The sequence below is a fragment of the Oryctolagus cuniculus genome, chromosome 2, assembly GCF_051225735.1.
Source record: "Oryctolagus cuniculus isolate XC-2025 breed Fujian yellow rabbit chromosome 2, ASM5122573v1, whole genome shotgun sequence".
Taxonomy (NCBI): domain Eukaryota; kingdom Metazoa; phylum Chordata; class Mammalia; order Lagomorpha; family Leporidae; genus Oryctolagus; species Oryctolagus cuniculus.
This window is the reverse complement of record NC_142868.1, coordinates 157,599,080-157,615,911: the sequence shown is the minus strand read 5'-3', so window position 1 is coordinate 157,615,911 and position 16,832 is coordinate 157,599,080. Positions and strand designations below refer to the sequence as shown.

The window sequence follows — 16,832 nt, the reverse complement described above, 5'->3', positions numbered from 1 at the left end:
GCAGACAGACATTACGGACATTTAAAAAAATGTGCAGGATAAAACAATGTTTCAAATGCTTGAAAGAAATTTGTGAATGGCTGTTGTTAACTTATGAGTGAAGTAGCTGTCTATCAACATGACATTGTTCTGGGTGGTTTCTTCCTAGGTTGTGTATGAAGGAATGAATTGCAGGAGAAGAGGATGGAGGAAACTCTTAGAAGCATGAATTACCAAAGAGTGCCTGGGGGAAGAATTTGATCATTCACTGGACTCAGGGCTTGGCAGTCTTGTTAGTTTCGCAAAGAAACTGACAAGTAGAAATTGGAACTCAGTAGAAGGTCTAAAGGGGGCTGGAGCTTTTAAACAGGAGGAAGATGTGCTTCTGGGTGTGGAAAGGAGCTAGACTAAAGCAGAAGGGGATTCAGAGAGTAACACTCATCAAGAGAAACTAGCTCAAGATTTAAGTTTCAAATGCAGAGTGGAGTCAAACTTACCCTAATGGTAGAATCGGCCTTCCTGGTCAAGTGCAAGTCTACTGATTGGGTGGATTTTATTCAGTGATAGGCTTGAATCTTCAAATGCCTGGAGTCATAGATATGTCCAGTAGGAATGACTTAGGATGAGTGTTTAAGCTAGTGCAGGAACCTATGAAACCCAGAGGGACCTGTTAAAGGCCAGGTAGAGATGGAATGTAGTTTACTTACCAGCCAACATTCTGTCTGAGGTGGATTCTGAAAAGGAGATTCTGCAAGGCCTAGAGTAGCCATGGAGTGGGAATAAACTAAAGCTTAGAGTGTGTGGAGCCAACAAGAACTTGAGTCTCTGTGCCTACAAAAGGGGGCAGTAGAGATTTATCTCAGGCTAAAATGTTAGAAGATTCCTCTAACTTTCAGTATAGGCAGAATGAAGAATGGCCAAATCTCAGACCACGATTAACAGTATTTGTTAAGAAATAGATATGTTCTTGAAACTCATATTTAAATAAAGATCAGAAACCCTTACCATTAGCGCACAATGCCTGATATGTGGTAGGTATTCAATGTTTTCTTGTTTAGTTAATTCTTTGTTATTCTGTTACTTCCTCATTGTCTTTATGTGTCTTTAAATACTTAGTAAGACTTTAATTTTGGAATAAGAATAGCTTTATCACGATATTGGGGCTCCAAATGAGAAATAACAATAGCTGTTAAATATTGACTATCTTTGAAAATCTATCATGATGAATATACTCTATTTACTTGTGAATTATCATGGGAAATGACAAGAGAGTTGTATACCAATGGATACTAGAAAAATGAAAAGTATAAGGAAATGAGGAAGAAACCCTTCTTCTGGGCATCATCACTTATGTTTCTTTGATGTTTACTAAGTGCATTCAGCATGTCAGATCTATAGCCTATGGCCAGGAAGCTTCTCCTCCTAGACTGGCATCATTTCTCCCTAGGTAGTGAATTATCATCAAAGGCCATCACAGAAAAGCTCACCTGCATAAGCCTATCTGAGGTTCCCTTTGGGCAGAACCGAAGAGTGGGAGCACAGACATACTGTGGACGTCAGCTGTCTTTGTATCTTTATTCTAATGGGAAGTTGTGGCTTTTATCAGTAATGACCCGAAGGCCAGGCTAGCTTACAGATAACTTTCCTTCAGGAAGCCTTCGAGGTGCCTCCGGCTCACTCTACTTTTTACTCTCACTCTGGATCTTCTAATATCTATCCCCAGAACACTGTTTATTTGTACAGCCTTGCTTTTGCTCAGAATTTTTCCCATTGATGTATATGTTCTTGGTGGTAAGCAACCTCAGGGTATTCATTTCCTTTTTATCTGATTCTTTCAGGGTCAATCAGATTGTGAAATGAACAGGTATGAATAAGGATTTTCTGAAAATTTTGAAACTCAAGTTAGCTCTTCCTAGAAGCATTCTGTGATGATTTCAGTGTATCCAGGCCAAAAATGTGATATTGACGAATCATTCAGTGTTGCACTGTCTTACAAGAAACTCAGGAAGGTTTCTGGGACCCAAATATCCACACTGTTTCCTATTCAGATTCACCAGCAGCAGCTAGCACAAGGTGAATAACAACACAGAGAAAATAGCTAAGAGGGTATCATCAAATGGTCTAGGATTTCCTAGGCTCAAAACAAATGAAATTTTAAGTATTGTTTTCAATTCTGCATTGGCCACACCTCTGACAACAGCTTTCTATTCTTCTCTCAGTGAATTAACAAGAAAAGAACTGTGTTAAAAGTGGGAATAAAATGGTTTCTGGAACTCCCTAAAGATCATCTCTTCTATGCATTGGACCAATCTTGGACAGTGCTTCTTTCCCTAACTGAAAATTTATAGTCTTGAGTTGAATGATCTCTTAAGGATTCTTTTAGCTATAGTAGTTAATGTTGCCACGATTCTCACTGATCACATTTACTTCTTTCTTTTTTTTAGATTTATTTATTTATTCATTCATTCGTTCAAAAGTCAGAGTCAGAGAGACAGAGAGACAGAGAGAGAGAGAGAGAGATCTTCCATCTACTGTTTCACTCCCCAAATGGCTGAAAGGGCCAGAATTGAGCTGGTCTGAAGCTAAGAGCCAGGAGCTTCTTCTGGGTCTCCTTTGTGGGTGCAGGGGCCCAAGCACCTGGGGCGTCCTCTGCTGCTTTCCCAGGTGCATTTGCAGGGAGCTGGATCAGAAGTGGAGCAGTCTGGGGTCGAATGGGAGCTCGTGTAGGATGCTGGTCCTGCTGGCAGCAGCTTTCCCTGCTATGCCACAGTGCTGGCTCCGATCACATGTACTTCTGTCACAATTTCTCACCAGTGGAGAAAGTACTGCACAAATGAAGGGTTGGGAAGTGGCACCTAATCTTCCATCCTTCTGAGAGTTTTCTGTGAAAGCTGATTCAACTTGAGCCCACTTCTACATGTTGCACGTGCCTAGACAACTGACCTTTGTCAAATTTTGCTGATAAGGAAGGAAGGAAAGGGAAGAACTTCTTGCAGTTTTTATTACACATAAAGTGATAGTTCAGCATTAAACAGCTTACTGACCACTGTGCCTGTTGCCTCAAAGTACGATTTCCCTGAGATAAAAAAGCTTGAAAAAGAAATTGCTGGTAAAGATTCTTCCACACATTGGCATAAAACAACAATTAGGGGGGTTAAAAAGTATCCTCTCCATAGCACATTAGTCAGAATGCAGCTTAAATTGCCTGCTGTCTACTTGAATGCTGAGTTCTTCAACTCTACTCACTGTTCACAGAAAACCCCAACTCCTACACAGACCTGGAAATTCCACTTAGTGCTTATTGTGCTAATATTTTCTTCAACTCCAAGACTTTCACACAATTTTACCTTTTTTGTTTAATACCTTTCAAAACCATTTTATTGTTGCTTTTTTGGAGCCACAAACAGCCCCATCTGTCTTTTGTCCCTGTCTTTGTCTCCACCTACACACACAGACCCATTTCCTCTGATTCCCCCAGGTCTGTCCCAGCTGCTCCTGAGAATTTTTCACCCACACAGCTTTTGGCAACCTCTACATCACTGTCCCTTACTCTCGGAACAGCCTTCCAATCAATGTGCTTGGAACCCCCTCCTAACTTCAAAAAAGAAATAAAATTCTTCAGACTCCATCTGTTTGGAGAAACCATCTAGTTTCAGTGATCATTCTTCTCACCATTTCAAGAACTCTCCTAACGCTTTAAAAAACTAAACACTAATTTTATTTTTCACACACCAATCAGCAAACACTTCAGAGTTTAATCCGAATACTCCCAAGGTGTACTCAACACGAAATTCTTCAATTTTCCCCAACATTCCCATTTAAAATGTGGGATTTTTTTTTAACTGCTGAACCTCAAGAAATGAATCTCCATAGCCATGTGTGCACCGGTGCAGGAGTAAAGCAGCGTTCGCATAGCTTTGGGCAGGTTGGAGACCACACACTGTTCTTATACACACGGTTAAAAATTTACTTCCCTCTTACAGTATTAAATCTTCTCATGTCAGAATCTAATAAATCAAATATTCTATAGACCACAGCATAGCTGACTTACTCAAATGATTTCCTTAATTCAGCACTGCCAGAAAGCATTTGAAAGTGGCAAATCCCAGAAGTCTGAGTGACTTCTACATTAAGCGAATGAAACTCATGCACTCATGCTACCCGGGAATGTTGATGGTGTATGGCTTATACCTCAAGCCAGCACTGTCGGTGAGTAAACCAGGAGTGGCAGCATGCCATTTGCACATTCCTTTTTCTGAGGTGCACATTACTACCACTTTGAATGCTACTACGGCTGATTCCTTTTCTAGGAAATTGTCCAAGCTCTTTCTCACTCTGCCTGAGACTTGTTTTTCCCCCATCTCACTTAGAATACCAACAGCTAACATGATCCTATATATCCCACACTTTGCTACAATCTTATCAATGGCATTGGTAAAAGTGGTAGAAGCCATAAAATTACTCCAAAATGGAAAGTTAATAGTATAAGAATTAATTTCAGGAAGTTCCCTAGAAGAAAATAAAATCATTTATTATCAGAATTCTATAAACAGAGTTCGATCGGTAGCGGGAGCGGAGAGCAGACCCCAGAGAGCCTTGAGAGCCCCACCGCTGCCGCCGGCCTAGTTACCATCACACCCCGGGAGGAGCTGCAGCTGCTGCAGCCGGCCCCAGTCACCATCACCACAACCATGAGCAGCAAGGCCGCCGCCCCCGCCCTCAGCGCCGCCGAAACCAGGCCTGGCACCACGGGCAGCGGCGCAGGGAGCGGTGGCCCGGGCGGCCTCACATCGGCGGCACCCGCCGGCGGGGACAAGAAGGTCATCGCAATGAAGGTTTTGGGAACAGTAAAATGGTTCAATGTAAGGAACGGATATGGTTTCATCAACAGGAATGACACCCAGGAAGACGTATTTGTACACCAGACTGCCATAAAGAAGAATAACCCCAGGAAGTACCTTCGCAGTGTAGGAGATGGAGAGACTGTGGAGTTTGATGTTGTTGAAGGGGAAAAGGGTGCGGAGGCAGCAAATGTTACAGGTCCTGGTGGAGTTCCAGTGCAAGGCAGTAAATAAGCAGCAGACAGTAACCATTATAGACGCTACCCACGTCGTAGGGGTCCTCCACGCAATTATCAGCAGAATTACCAGAATAGTGAGAGTGGGGAAAAGAATGAGGGATCGGAGAGCGCTCCCGAAGGCCAGGCCCAACAACGCAGGCCCTACCACAGGCGAAGGTTCCCACCTTACTACATGCAGGGGACCCTATGGGCGTCGACCACAGTATCCCAACCCTCCTGTGCAGGGAGAAGTGATGGAAGGTGCTGACAACGAGGGTGCAGGAGAACAAGGTGGACCAGTGAGACAGAATATGTATCGGGGTTATAGACCACGATTCCGCAGAGGTCCTCCTCGCCAAAGACAGCCTAGAGAGGACGGCAATGAAGAAGATAAGGAAAACCAAGGAGATGAGACCCAGGGTCAGCAGCCACCTCAGCGTGGGTACCGCCGCAACTTCAACTACCGACGCAGACGCCCAGATAACCCTAAACCACAAGATGGCAAAGAGACAAAAGCAGCCGATCCACCAGCTGAGAATTCATCTGCTCCCGAGGCTGAGCAGGGCGGGGCTGAGTAAATGCCGGCTTAACATCTCTGCCATCATCCGGTCATCCAACAAGAAATGAATATGAAATTCCAGCAATGAGAAATGACCAAAAGATTGGAGCTTAAGACCTTAAGTGCTTGCTTTTTGCCAGTTGACCAGATTACTAGAACTATCTGCATTATCTATGCAGCATGGGGTTTTTATTGTTTTTACCTAAAGATGTCTCTTTTTGGTAACAACAAATGTGTTTTTTAAAAAAGCCTGTTTTTCTCAATACACCTTTAAAGGTTTTTAAATTGTTTCATATCTGGTCAAGTTGAAATTTTTAAGAACTTCACTTTTAATTTATAATAAAAGTTTACAACTTGATTTTTTCAAAAAAAGTCAACAAACTGCAAGCACCTGATAATAAAGGTCTTAAATAATAAAAAAAAAGAATTCTATAAACAAACTTTCTCAAAATATATACATAGAAAGGGTGATGTAAATGTATCAAAATAACAGTGGTTATATTGGGCACTTTAATTAAATTTGATTGAGGAGATTTACGTGATATCTGTGTATAGGTATATAAATATCTATTCAGCAGTCCTCCCATCCACAAGACTATGTCCACGACCCCCTAGTCACTGATACACCAAATCCCATAATTTAATTCCTTTTCCATCTTAACTAATACGTACTATTTATGGTCATAACTTTTGTAGTTTGGAGTGCAACAGCATAAGCAACACAAATTTCGTTTTCCTTTACAATTTCTTTTTTTTTTTTTTTGACAGGCAGAGTGGACAGTGAGAGAGAGAGACAGAGAGAAAGGTCTTCCTTTTGCCGTTGGTTCACCCTCCAATGGCCGCCGCAGCTGGCGCACTGCGGCCGGCGCACCGCACTGATCTGATGGCAGGAGCCAGGAGCCAGGTGCTTTTCCTGGTCTCCCATGGGGTGCAGGGCCCAAGCACTTGGGCCATCCTCCACTGCACTCCCTGGCCACAGCAGAGAGCTGGCCTGGAAGAGGGGCAACTGGGACAGAATCCGGCGCCCTGACCGGGACTAGAACTCGGTGTGCCGGCGCCACTAGGCGGAGGATTAGCCTAGTGAGCCACGGCGCCGGCCTTTCCTTTACAATTTCACAGCTAGGATATTCGTTCCTACCATAAATCTTAGCATCCTTAGCATATGATTTTTTTTCCTTTCCTCATGTTGAGAATTTCCACCTTTCCTCTTAAAGGAAGCACTTAAAAATTCTCTTTTTGGCATCTCCAAATTGCCAGAATCATTACTCTTGTGTTTTGGGGCTATTATTAAGTAAAATGAAGCTTAATTGTACCCAAGTACTGCAATCGCACTAACTTCAAAGTTAAACTGATATCTGAGACAGTTACTAAGTACCTAGAGGCTGGGTAGCATGTGCAGTATGGATACAACGCACAAGCAGATCATTCGTGTCCCAGGAAGAATGGAGTTGGATGGCACAGATTTCATTATAGCTACTAAAAACCACACACAACTTAAAATAAGGGAATTGTTTATTTCTCGAATTTTCCATTGACTATTTTTGGACTGCAGTTGACTGAGACCATGTAAGTAAAACTGCAGACGAGGAAGAGGGGTACTATTAAATAGCTACAAATTCACATATATTTACTGGTAAATAGCTGTGTATATAAAATCTTTCTGTAGTTTCCAATGTCTATTCAATCATGGTATAGTACTTGGATAATAAAAATGTTATTTTAAAAACATCCCTCATTATTGAAATGCTTCTTTCAGAAAACTAAGATATTGACCAGCCAGCAGTGATCATCGTCAGCAAATTATCATTCAACAGAGATAAATATAAAAATTTTTGCAATATTTAAAAGATAAAGTTAAAAGATAAATATTTTGTAGACATAAAATATTGGGGAGATTTGGCTTACTTTTAACACAATTTAAAAAGGTATTGGATATTTTAATTTATGCTCACCTCAAAACAAGCCACTCATAAGATTTGTCTTCCCAAAAAGCTAAGGGCTCATATAAAGTCATTTCAGATCATGAATGTTGATTGTAGAGAGAGTTGTTCTATTTTCTTTTATCTCAAATCCAGAATGAAACAGCACAAATCACAATAAGAGTAGAGATGAATATAATTAGTATAAACAAGTATGTCCAACAGTAAAAGTGCCTCCAACTGGAGATGTGGAAGAAGAGTAAAAGGCACGGTGTCAGGGAGCTCACAGAACCTCATGTGTAGTTATTCTGTTCCCTGGTAACTTAACTATTGATGACTCCAAGTTGCAAAGGCAAAGGGAGCAACAATTACTGCCTGCTGAGTCGAATATTCCCAGTGATAGGCTGGAATCTGTGAATGAAAGGAATACTGGGTAGGCATGAGAAATACTGGATTCTAGTGGTAACTTTGACTAAGGTGCTTAAACTACAGTTAAACTCCAGTTCCTTCATTTGCTTTTATTTCATGGTATATCACCCAGGGGTTAGGCAAGGAACTTGATGTGCACACTTCCATCTGTCCCTCACACAACACTACATGAGAACTATCATTATCTTTAATTTGTAATTGACAAAACTGAAATTCAGTTATCTTGCAGATAATACTTAAAGTTTGTTTTTCTAGAGTTAATATTTGTTGATTTATTTTAAAGGGAATAATTACACTCACCTCAAGTTACCAATTCAATCAGATAAAATCTGATTCATCTGAAAGTTATTCAATGTAATAATTTTTTAATCACAAATATTCAGCTTATCTAGTGTTGTTAACAAAACAACAGACTTTATATGATAAATAAAAAGAACACTTTGTAGGAATTTGAGAAGATTCCATTATTCAGAGCTAAAGCAACCTGCTTGATATTCCCACGTATTTTAAAATATATCCAAATTATAATGGATTTCGGGGTGGGGGGGGAAGGAATGTGATAAGAGATTATAAAACAATTTTATCTGAAGAAAGAAAATCCATTTCTAAGTAATTGGTACCAATTGAATTTTTTTTTCTCACTAGGACACTGTTTCCAATGACCTTAGTCCTAACCACTTAAGAAAAGGGTGAACAGACCTAATAGCAGTTTGTTTCATTATGTCTTCTTAACCACATGGGCACATGCTGTCCTTTAAAAATATGTAATTTTTTTAACCTTTGCATTTTCTGTTTACTCAAACCTAAATAGGGAACTTCTGCTAAGGTAGGAGAAATGAACGCCAAGTTCAGCTCAAATCAGTTAGTTGTGCTAAAGGCTAAAATTACAGGAACAGCATGAAGAAATAGTTGACAGCTGAAGTACATGGTCCTGTGAAGCCTCTCTTCAGGGAATCTGTGATTGCTCTTAATGGTGTTTTTTAAAAACTTGGTCCTGTTAATTTTCAAGATATTTTTAAACACTCAATTACTTTTAAAACAATCAGCACCATTATGAACTCCCAGGAGTCTCTGAATTAAGAAATGAATACCTTTATTTCATAACATTTTACAAAACACTCACTGTGCACAACAAATATCAAATCCACTACAGGGCTGGATAATGCAACATAAATCCTGAAGAAGTAAGACCTAAAGATGACTAGATCTAATTAATCATAATTAAATTAGATCTTATAGGAGCTAAACATAAGAGTTGTCCATAGCTTTATCTTCCATGCATGCATACCAAATAAACCTTTTGAAGAAGAATCAACTAACGCAAGTGGAAAGATTACATTTTTTAGACATGTGCTATAGTTTGAATGTGTCCCTCAAAATTTATGGAAACTTAATCACTAATGTAACAGTGTTGAGGTGGGACCAGTAAAAGTGAGTTGCAGCAGAGTCGTTGTGAATGGGTTGACATTGTCTTGGAACTGCATTAGCTATCACAGGAGTTCCTGATAAAAGAGTAAGTTCAGCCTCCTGGCCCTCTCTCTGTTGTGCATGCACACTCACGCTCTCTTGCATTTTTGCCCTCTACTATCAGCACAGCCAGAAGCACATATATTTGCTGCTTGATGTTGCAGCCTCCAGGACTGTGAAAAATAAATTCCTTTTAATTATAAATTACTCAGTATCAATTATTCTGTTACAGCAACACAAAACAGATTAAAACAACCTGATTTTCAATCTGATTATTCATAGCACGGTGAAATAAAATGGATTGATTATGAAGAACACATTAGGATTGTCATTTCATTTGCACAAAACTGATATCAGCCTATTCACACTTATGCATTAAATATAATGCATCTGAAATTCTACTTAATTACAACAACCATCAAGCATGACCTTATTTTTAATCTCCTTGATGGCCACCTAGAGGTTAGCATTCTGTGGGGGACCTGCTCCATCTCTATCAAGGCACAGCAACTGCTCTATGTGATACTGACTCTTTCACAGCCACTCAAAACAACCACAAATGCCGGGCTTCACTGCCCTATGTAAAACCAGGGTTTGGCTTTCCTGTATCTTGACAGTGAGAACATCTTCCTGAAATGCTCCCCATTAGGGAGTTGGCAGCAGCTCTGAAATCTGACTTCTGACAGAAGGAGATTCTCGGAGGAGTGCTATTGCTTTGGAGTCATCACTTTATGCTCCTTCAGTTCCACTCAATTATATTGAAATTCAGGATATTTGTTGAAACTGATCATGATATTCTGAGAATGACAGAGTATTCTTCCCTTATCACTTTTCAAAGACACCCTTCAATCATCCTTTCATACTTCCCAATTTTTGACACCCTTTTATTGCATGCCTCCCCCTCAATAAGTGTTCCTTGGTAGACTTCATGATTACAACAGTAAAAAAAAAAAGTTTGGTACTTTTGAGACATTTGTAGTGTGGTTGTTTACATGCATACCACAATAAATAAAATAAAATGGATCTTTGTGGCTACAAGCAGCACAGAAACCTTACCAACTTAACGAGAGGGGCATGTTTAGATGTAGTTATTTGGTGCATGAAGCAAAGTGGAAGAACTATAAGAACTAAGTTTTGAATAAAATGACCTGATGCTCTGACAATGCACAGATTTAGGCAAATATAACGGAGCTTCAAAAAGTTTATGGAAGATGAAAACTATGAAAATACCACAAATGGATTTAAATATATTTGCATCAAAATAAATGAATATGTTAGTTCAATTTTCACAAACTTTCTGAAGCCCTCTCATATATATAGACAGACAAATAGTATCAGTGGTCTTCCCTAATTTTTTCCCTAAAATACAGCGTGAAAGATGAATATTATTTAGCCAAACAATAATTTTTACAGGGTTACAGTTAGAGAAAGTGGTTGGGCAATGAGTTCTAAAGCAAGGTCCACCAGAGTACAAAGTATTCATCACAAATCTGATAGAGTTAAATTTTCTCATGTCAACAATACCGGAAAAAAATGCTCCATTAAGTAAATCTCTTGATTAGAGTCAACTGTATGAATTTATCACACTGGCTTTTTCTCCTCCCCATCTTCTACTAGCTATTTCCCACTAGTTGTTCAAATCTCAGATTAAATAGCGCTTTCAGAGAGAATTTCTAGTTCTAAGACTAGTTCAAGTTCTCCTATAACCCCTCCTTTCTTGAAACATTTCCCAGAATTTCAAGTTAATACATTGATAATTAGTTGTCAATATCCATCTTCCATTTTAAATGTAATATTACATAGCAGGTGACTTGCCTATCTTCATTTTGACAATGTATTCATGGGCTTATAAGAGCATCTGGAACAGTACATGCTCCACATATAGTGATGAAAAAATTGTTGAATTAACCCTATTCCGAGAGCAGAACTTCATACCAAAATGGAACTCTAAATATTACATTGCTGGGGTGGATGTTGTGGCACAGTGTGTTAAGCTAAAATTAAGAAGCCAACATCCTCTATCAGAGTGTATCTTGAGTCCCAGCTACTCTGTTTTCTATTTAGCTCCCTATGACTGGAAAGCAACAGATGGTAGCACCAGTACTTGAGTTCCTGCTACTCACATTGGAGAACCAAATGGATTACATAGCTCTTGGCTTCAACTTGTCCCAGTCCTAGTTGTTGTGGCCAACATATCCAGCAGATAGAAGATTCCCATCCCAACCCCCCATCACTCTACTTTTTAAGTAAATAAGTAAATCTTTTATTTTTATTTATTTATTTATTTATTTATTTATTTTATTTTGACAGGTAGAGTTATAGACAGTGAGAGAGAGAGACAGAAAAAGGGTCTTCCTTCCATTGGTTCACTCCCCAAATGGCTTCTACGGCCGGCGCTGCACTGATCCGAAGTCAGGATCCAGGTGTTTCTTCCTAGTCCCCCATGTGGGTGGAGAGGCCCAAGCCTTGGGCCATTCTCCACTACCCTCCTGGGCCACAGCAGAGATCTAGACTGGAGGAAGAGCAACTGGGACTAGAACCTGGTGCCCATATGGGATGCCGGCGCCATAGGTGGAGGATTAACCAAGTGAGCACGGCACTGTCTCCAATAACTAAATCTTCTAAACAATTAAATACAGCACTGTTAGTTTTACTTCATTACATTATGGGCTCCAAATTACTATCTTGAAAAAGTTAAGTTGACAAATTAAAATTTCATATTGTTATGTCAAACATCTTTAGATTTATTCATATCGGGTTATCAAGTTAGATATCTACCTCTTATAACTTCTCGTCATTAATTATCAACCTGCCCATGCTTTTTGTTCTTAAATAATAGTGTTGGACTATATGGAAAATCAAATCACAAGTACACATTCTTTTGTAAAAAATGGTCCCCACTCTGCTTCCCATTTCAGTTTCCTACTCATGTGTACTCTGGGAGGTAGCAGGTGATGGCTCAAGTATTTAGGTCCCTGACATCCATATGGGAGACCCAGATTCAGTTCCCAGCTCTTGGCTGCAGTTTGGTCCAGGTCTAGCTGCTGCAGACACTTGGGGGAGTGAACCAGAGAATGGAAGCTCTCTCCATCTCTCTTCATCTTTATCTCTCTTTTAAATAAAAATGAGAATAAAGCTCAAAAATGTTTAAAAATAATTTACTTAAAGGACAATGGGAAGTATGAGAAATCAATAAATTCTCATGAGGATGATTAAGTTCTCTCTCTCCTCCTACCTTTTGTTTAATTTCATTAATAAAAACAGCCAGGCTTTTGAACATTCTTATTTTAACTTTTATATATATTCAGAAACTCGGAATTTAAGAAAAGACCTCTGTGAATTGGGAAACATTTTTCCTTACTTCTGAGAGCAACTGATTTTCATAGGATGGTTTGGCTTGCACTCTGACTAAAAAATAAATAAATAAATGTTACGTGTGCTGTATCAGGACCACAGAAGGTGGTGAGAGAGTCCTTGATAAGTCATATTTGTACTTCCTAACACAGAGGATCTAAGAATAAGACAGTGAAGCACAGAGTTGATGCCGTTTATTCTAACACACCTTGGATGGATTTTCCCAGACACAGAAAATGGGTCACATTGGTCAATTTTGACCCTACTGGTAAAGCTCAGCAAGAAAGAAAAGCAGAACTAAAAGGCAGGGTGGCTGGGCCAGGACAGGTGAATACTGAGAAAGTTGACTTAGCCACATTAGGAATGTTTACAAATTTGCAGAAAAAAAAAAGCATTAACAGAATGACAGAAGCACCTGAAGAGAGTGATAAAGTGCTGGAATGCAGAAGAAGGTCCCTGAGTTGAGAGTGTTAACATGGAAAAGGAAAAAGAACTTAAAAAGAATCCTATAGAATACATTGTACTGGAATGGGAATATCATTAATTAGTGAGTTTGGTTATAACTGAAACTAGTTGCATTGCTCTAAAACTAATCCATTTAAGAAAATCATGTGTTTCAAATTTATTTTTTATTTAAAAATACAATAAAATAAACCCTCTTTATTATTTATTTATTTATCTGAAAGGCAGAGTTGCAGAGAGAGAAGGAGAGACAGAGAGGGAGATCTTCCATCTGCTGGTTTACTCCCCAGATGGCTGCCATGGCTGGGTCCTAACCAGGCTGAAGCTAGGAGCCCTGAGCTTCTTCCAGGTTTCCCACATAGGTACAGGGGGCTTGTAAGGGCCCAGGCACTTGGGCCATCTTCCACTGCTTTCCCAGGCCATTAGGATGGAGCTGGATAAGAAACAGAATAGCCACATCTTGAACCATCATCCTTATGGGATGCCAGTGTTGCAGGTGGTGACATAATCCACTATACCACAATGCCAGCCCAAAAGCAACCCTCTTTTAAATATTCTTATTTAACATTGTATCATTTGTCTCAAAAATCTAAATCACTGCCTTAAAGATGTAAGATTATTGGGACATGTTGTTCTTTGTTACAATGGAACTTTCCAGCAAGGGCTTCTATTTTGGTTCATTCAAGTTCCAAGCGTCTAATAAGAAAGTCTGGTTTTTAGCAAATGGATCAATGAGTCTTAATCCCAGATCTGAGACTTACTGCTGGTCGCTAAGCTTCTAATTCACACAGAAGAATGAGAATTAAAATGGTCAGAGAGCAACAAAAAGCTTAGGGAGGAATGAGAAACGAAGTAAAGCAATATCCTTGAGTATGCCTTTTCTTTCCTATCTCTATGTGTGGATTCTGTACAATTCAGAGAGGGATATAATGAGAAACTACCTTACTTAACGTGTTTTTCTGATAATAAAATGTCTCATGAGCAATTGACTTTTCACTTGTAAACATCTCTGCAGATTAATTTTTGTTGCTACTTAATGAGGCAGATTATGAAACTTACTTATCAGTTTATCAAAGTTGCCATCTATGATAATCATTGAGGTGTCTCTTTCTTGAATTACTATCTGTTCATCACTGACAAAGCCAATCATGCAATTCTAAAATGACTTGATCACTATATATTATTATATAATTACTGGTGATAAAGTATCAAATCAAACCTGCTTAATAATACTGGAACTATCAAAAGTACTCCAAAGGAAAAGTTAAACTGCAAGTACTTCCTCAAGTAGGTTTCTTACATGATTGTTTTACTTTTCTTTTCAGATTTTCTCAACTACTACTATTATCATCAGCCTGATAAATAAAAATTTGATAAGTTTAGATTATTTACAGCATAACACCATAGGATACACTTTACTATACTAGCGTGTTGTCAGCCCTGACTATAAAAAAATAAGTCAAATGACTGGATTGTGAAGGAGGAATGGAAATGCCAATTCCACGTCATGAGAAGGTGAATTAGAATTGCAGTAGATATGGAAAAAAAAAAAAGAAAAAGAAAACACAAAAGGTATGATTTTTAAAATAGATATGTAACTACTAAATATTTTAGATCAGTATGAATTTTTAGAATATATTCTCAAAATAAAGCAATTTGAATCCTGGGAAAACACAGAACTGAGACAACACAATGGAAGATAGACAAGTTTGACACTACAAGTCATAATCTTTTACTGGTCATAGTTGATGACTGATAAATCTAATATCCACAGATGAATAATCATGTGAAAACAAACAAAAAGGTATTAGAGAAGAAAAAGAAGCTGCATAAACCCTAAGCTGGATCAGGCCTGGGAACTAGATGGTTTGGCCAAAGTAGTATATTAAAAGCAATATGAACAATGTGTAAAAAATCAAGAGATCTTGACTTCTTTAAATTTTGGAGACAAGTTTCCTAGAAGAAAAGTAAATGGGATAATTATGAAAAGCCAGTCAAGGCCGGCGCCGTGGCTCACAAGGCTAATCTTCCTCCTTGCGGCGCCAGCACACCGGGTTCTAGTCCCGGTCGGGGCGCCAGATTCTGTCCCAGTTGCCCCTCTTCCAGGCCAGCTCTCTGCTGTGGCCAGGGAGTGCAGTGGAGGATGGCCCAAGTGCTTGGGCCCTGCACCCCATGGGAGACCAGGAGAAGCACCTGGCTCCTGGCTTCGGATCAGTGCGGTGCGCCAGCCGCAGTGCGCCAGCCGTGGTGGCCACTGGAGGGTGAACCAATGGCAAAAGGAAGACCCTTCTCTCTGTCTCTCTCACTATCCACTCTGCCTGTCAAAAAAAAAAAAAAAAAAAAAAAAGGCAACACATACATCCAAGACATTTTCAACTCAACAGATGCCTTCTCAGGAGAAAAGTCATTCTGCTGTCAGAATATCGTCATTTTCTGATTTTTCTGAGCCTTTTATCTCTAATATAAATAAAGTGTGTGCATTCTGGATAATTTTCTCCTTCAAGACACTTTATTTCTTGAGCTTCTAAGACTTTATACATTACTTTAATTTTTCATATCTTACTGTCACTTATTTTCAAAATTGAGTAACCTCTTTAGACAAAGCAGCATTTCCAATAATACATCATCTGTTTCTTCACTCAGTTCAGCTGGGTGGATGGAATTTGAGTTTTGTGATAATTCAAAGGAAGTGACAGTCAAGGGCTTAATGCTTCTCCAAATAAGTTTAACAAATAAAAAGGCAAAAGACCCTAGTGTAGTGGGAATATAGGCAAGAGCTATAAAAAATAATTGAATGTAAAGATGACCATTGCACTCATAAATAGTAAAAATCAACGTAATTACAGATCATTCACACTACAGTAGTTTAACATTCTTAACCACTGGTTTGACAAAGATATAAGACAAAGATTGACAAAACCATATTTTCAGCCATATTGACACACACAGGCATTTCTTTTTTTTATTTTTATTTTTTAAATTTCAGTTCCACATATAAGGAAGAACATGATGTATTTGTCTTTTTTGTGTCCAGCTTATTTTATTCAATATGATGTCCTCCAGTTGCATCCATTTTGATGCAAATGGCAGAATTTCATTCTTTTTTATAGTTGAATGTTATTCCATTGTATTTACATATCACAGTTTCATTATCCATTCATCTGATGATGGACACCTTGGTTGATTCCATACTTTGGCTATTGTAAACAGTGTTGCTATAAACATGGTGATGCAAGTATCTCTTTGATACAACATGTTCGTATATTTTGGGTATATACCCAGTAGCAGGACTGCTGGTTTATATGGTAAGTCGATTTCTAGATTTTTAAGAAATCTCCATAGTGTTTTCCACAGTGGTCATGCTAATTAACATTCCAACCAAGCATGTACTAGTGTTTCTTTTCTCCTATGGGATACTGTGAAAATTTGATTTAGAAATGCATATTGTCGCCAGCGCCGCGGCTCACTAGGCTAATCCTCCTCCTTGCGGCGCCGGCACACCGGGTTCTAGTCCCGGTCGGGGCACCGGATTCTGTCCCGGTTGCCCCTCTTCCAGGCCAGCTCTCTGCTGTGGCCAGGGAATGCAGTGGAGGATGGCCCAAGT

The 16,832-nt window shown here is 39.2% G+C and overlaps 1 protein-coding gene and 1 pseudogene across 25 annotated transcripts in view; one reads left to right on the top strand and one right to left on the bottom strand.

Moving 5' to 3' along the window:
* NRXN1 (neurexin 1) overlaps positions 1-16,832 on the bottom strand; it is a 1,235,416-nt gene that overhangs the window by 501,445 nt on the left and 717,139 nt on the right. The window lies entirely within an intron of this gene.
* On the top strand, positions 4,671-5,655 carry LOC127490322 (Y-box-binding protein 1 pseudogene; annotated as a pseudogene).